The following is a 4,958-nucleotide window of genomic DNA, read 5'->3' as shown; positions in this document are numbered from 1 at the left end:
TTTTGACACATGTCACATGAATCTTCTGTTTCAAAATCGAGTTTTGGAAGGCCAATTACTAAATTATTTTGTGATAGTTTTTCTAAATGCTTCACATGTATATGAGCGACGCGTCTATGCCAAAGCCAGATGTCATCTTCTTTTGAAATAAAACATTTTGAAAATAAAGAAGTGACATCTTCCAGATTAACCATATAAATATTATTTACTCGATACCAGACAAATTTAACATTATTAGATAATACATCACGGATGATACAACAGTTAGAATCAAAAGACCCGATATTACCTTTGTCGCATAGTTGGCTTATACTCAACAAATCATGTTCCCAACCTTCTACGTATAGAACGTTGTCAATTATTGTGTGGGTTGAGTTGCCAATCTTTCTAGTGCCCAAGATTCTTCCTTTGTTGTTGTCTCCATAAATGACGAATCCCTTTTTCTTTAACGACAAGTCTAGGAATTTGGACTTGTCCCCAGTCATATGTCTCGAACAGCCGCTATCAAGATACTAGTTTTGTCCGTGTGTTTGAACACATACCTGTAAAATAGATCATCTGCTAGACTCAGGTACCCAAGTTATGTTGGGTCCTTTTGTGTTAGTAATGAGGGAGCTTTTTCCATTTCTTACCCAAGTGTAAACACCACTGGGTATCCCATATCTCCTTATGTAACATGAATGAGATGTATGGCCATATGTGCCACGGTAATGGCAAGTAGGGACTCTATTTTTATTATTGTATTGATGTGTTAGAGGTCTCCTATATGGTCTCTTTTTATGGGATGGGGGAACATACCCTAACCCAGCATGGTTACCAACATTCCTAGTTTTGCTAAGCAGAGTGTCTAATTGTTGTTTACTATTTGTAAGTTTTTCATTTAGTTTAAAATTTTCGTTTTTCAAGTCCTCGCAAGACTCACAAGTAGTATTTTGACATAAGTTAATTTTTGAGCAATCGCATGAAGTGCAAGAAAAAATTAGATCCAGGGTTTCATTTTCTAGTTTTAATTCGTCTAACTCTTTCTGCAATTGATTTATCTTTTGTTGGTTTAGCAAAATAATTCGTTTTCTCTCGTTGCTTACTTTTGCTAATTTTTTAAGTTCTTCATATATCTCAACATAAGCACTATATAATATTTCATATGAGGGAGAATCAGAAGAAGAGGATAATGTATCAGAATATACCTCATCTAAAGTATCCTTGTTGTCTGATCTGTAAGCCTCCTTTGTTGTCGTCATTAGGCACAGCCTCGCGGTCTCCTCTTCATCTGAGGTGCTTGATGTTGTTTCTTCCTCGGGTACATCCCAGACAATGTATGCTTTCTTTGACTTGACTTCCCGTGGAGTGCTCTTCTATGAATCAACCCTTTTTAGGTAAGTGGGGCACTGATACTTCATGTGTCCCAGCTTACCACATTCGTGGCAAGTGAAGCGTTCCTTTGTCTTGCCTTTCCTGGTTGATTCACGCGCTTATTTCTTCTGGAATCGTCTAAACCCTCCTTTCTTTTTCAAGAAGTTTCCAAATTTTCGCACAAGGAGATTTAGCGTTTCATCGTCAATGTCTGAATCAGAGTCATCATCGTTTATCTCTTCATTGGTTTGTGATGTTGATGCTTTGAGAGATATTCCCTTCTTTTTGCCATCGTACTCCTCATTCATTGTCAATCGACCGAGCTCCATCTCATGCTCCTGAAGCTTTCCAAAGAGAGTTGCCAAAGGCATGGAGTCTAGATCCTTGGACTCCATGATTGCCGTCACTTTAGGTTGTCATCTCCTGTCAAGACAACGTAAGACTTTATTAGTAAGCTCTCCTCTAGTAAACATCTTATCTAGAGCAATAAGATGGTTAATAATGTGAGTGAATCGCTTTTTCATATCGCTGATCGATTCACTCGGTAGCATACGAAATAATTTGTATTCATGTGTTAGCACGTTTAGCCGGGCGCGTTTGACCTCGCTAGTGCCTTCGTGAGTCACTTGTAAAGTGTCCCACATTTCCTTGGCACTTTGACATTGAGAGATCCGACAGAACTCATCATAGGATAGGGTCGAGGTGATGATGTTTTTGGCGCGAAGGTTGAACTGGACCTTTTTGTGCTCCTCATCGGTCCATAAGCTTTTTGGTGTTTCTTTCGGTTCGCCATCCACTAAGTGAAGTGGGACGAATGGACCATTGATCACGGATTCCCAAATATCCGAATCAATAGCCTCGATGAAAATTTTCATCTGAACTTTCCAGTAGGCATAACCCTCGCCACTGAATACGGGAGGGCGGTTAATGGATGCGCCATCACCGCCAAAGGGGTTGGTGGAACCCATTTCAATTCCCTTAGGATCACGAGGATGCGGTTGAGCTAGCACGTCGTACTAGCTCTGATACCACTTTGTTAGGTATCAGTGTCCTAGGAACACCAAGAAGGGGGGGGTTGAATAGGTGTGCCGGTTAAAATTTATCGCTTTTTATCAACAACCCAGTTGCTCGAAAAACATCCCAGTTAATCGGTTAACAGAAGTGTTTAATCGATTAACCTGATGCACAGAACAGATTCATCTAAGCAGGCAATTTGCACAACAATTAAGATACACTTGAACATATATATTTCAGATATTTTTGCGCACAAGTATTGACTATATAGCAGTAAACAAATATCCAATTTCTTAAGAATAGATTCAATGTATCATGGCAAGAAAATAGTTAAAGAATAATGAAAGAAAGAACAGTGCAAAAAGGATTTTTATCCTAGTTCGTTTGCGGTCAACTACAAACTAAATTCAGGCCTCCCCTTCTGGATCAGGGAGATTTTCTTTCTTCACAATATTGAATTAAGAATACAATTACCAATTCAATTTACAAGCACAAGGGATGCTCCCTTCTTGATATCTAGGATATCTAAAACCTGGTTTGACTCTACCCTTTCGTCTCTTGAGAAAACCTTTCTCGCGAACTAGCCCTGGCCAAGAATCTTATCCTCAAATCAAGACCTCCCTGCCTTGGTGAAGAACTTCAATATCTATGGTGATCTTACACCACGAGATAGATCCAGACTACACAAAACACGTTAAATTCAAGGTACACCAAGCACAGAATGCTTAAGATATTACAATATAAAGACTCTAAGATTAACCCTTATTTTAATCAGTTTAGCCATCAATGTAAGAATGAGTTAATCAATTATCAGTATACAAATGGTTTCTTTCTATCAAAATCTAATGCATGATCATGTGAGCAATATTAAAATGAAGATGAAACTATGCAGAAACAGAAAGCATGTTAATGCAGAAACAGCATAATCTCTCTTCTCACACATGTAACTCTCTTGTAGAAAAACAGTAAAAACACGTTATGCAAATGCTCTCTAAAACAGCCCTAAACAAATAGAATGAATGCTAATGAGTTCTGAGTGAAGCCTCGTATTTATAGCATGGAGAATAAGTGGTTTAAGTCATTGCAAAAACAGTTAAACAGTTAAGCAGTTACAACAACAGAAACAGATTTCATTTATAACATAAAACAGATAAGTCCCGACGGCTTCCACTGGAACCTTCACTCTATTTCCCATAAAGACAAATTTTTCATTTGGTCTTGTAGTTCGGGTCGTAATGAATCCCTGCATAGTATTAGAAACATGAGCAGTACATCCAGAGTCAATCCACCAAGTATTATAAGGAACTTCTGCTAAGTTTGATTCAAAACATACATAAGCATTAGGCTTACCTTTCTTTTCAAACCAACCTTTGCGTTTTGGACAATCATTTTGGAAATGTCCAATCTTTCTACAGAAAAGACATTATCTGTTATCATGATGTTCCTTCTTGTGGATTTGAGAAGATGACTCATTAATCTTTAAGAGTCCTTTCTCTTTCTTGTCATGTTTCTTACTTACTTTCTTTCTAGCTCCTCGATGATTAATATAATTGATGGAATGATTTCCTTGACTCCTCATTCTGGTTTCCTCTTGAACTAACATACTATGCAATTCATGCACATTTCATTTGTCTTTCATGGTCTTATAGTTCATTTGGAAATGACCATATTCGAAGGGTAATGAACTTAATATAAATTGTACAAGGAAGTTTTCATCCACATCCATTCCCAATGTCTTAAGTCTTGTTGCATTGTTTGTCATTTCAATAACATGTTCATGCATAGTACGAGAACCATCAAATTTCATGGTGGTCAATGTACTCATTAGTGTCCCAGCAAGAGACTTGTCAGCAGTTTGGGAGCGCTCTTCCACAAACTTTAGCATTTCTTTAGCACTTTCAGTTTTAGGAAGAGCTGACTTAATGTTGCCAGCAATACTCATTCGCATATACATTAGACTCAATCTGTTTGATCTTTCCCAATTTCTATAATGAACTTTATGTTCTTCAGTGCTTATATTAGTAATAGCACTTGGCTTATCTTCTCTAAGTAATAAATCCAAATCCATTACCCCCAAGGTAAAATTGGATTGGTTCACTCCATTCAGAGAAGTTAAGTCCATTGAAAGTTGGAACAAATGAGAATTGCGAATGCAAAGCAATAGGTACTGCAATCAATAAAATAAAATAAAAACGTTAAGGCAATAATTAATTTGAGTTACATGCAAAATTAATTCAGAATACTTCATAAGTGTATATTAATGTCTACCTTTGGGTAATCCATCAATATACCATACTAGACATGATGATACTAAAAGAAAATTCACATAATTTGGCAATAATGCATGCATAAACTAGAAACATTTACTATCTTTGGATTTATAAATATAACTAATGATGCATTTACACTACCAACATTCATGTTCATTGATTATAAGAACAAATAATCAACATTTGGGCGATTCTTAACTGTTTTATAATAATGAACTTCAATTTACTCATAAACCAATAATTGATGTATCATTCTTAGTATCGAATTAATGAGTAAATGAAATATGATCATACAATTTGGAATTAATTAACATAAAGATC

This window comes from Lupinus angustifolius, chromosome LG06 (assembly GCF_001865875.1).
Source record: "Lupinus angustifolius cultivar Tanjil chromosome LG06, LupAngTanjil_v1.0, whole genome shotgun sequence".
Taxonomy (NCBI): domain Eukaryota; kingdom Viridiplantae; phylum Streptophyta; class Magnoliopsida; order Fabales; family Fabaceae; genus Lupinus; species Lupinus angustifolius.
This window is presented reverse-complemented; position numbering follows the sequence as displayed.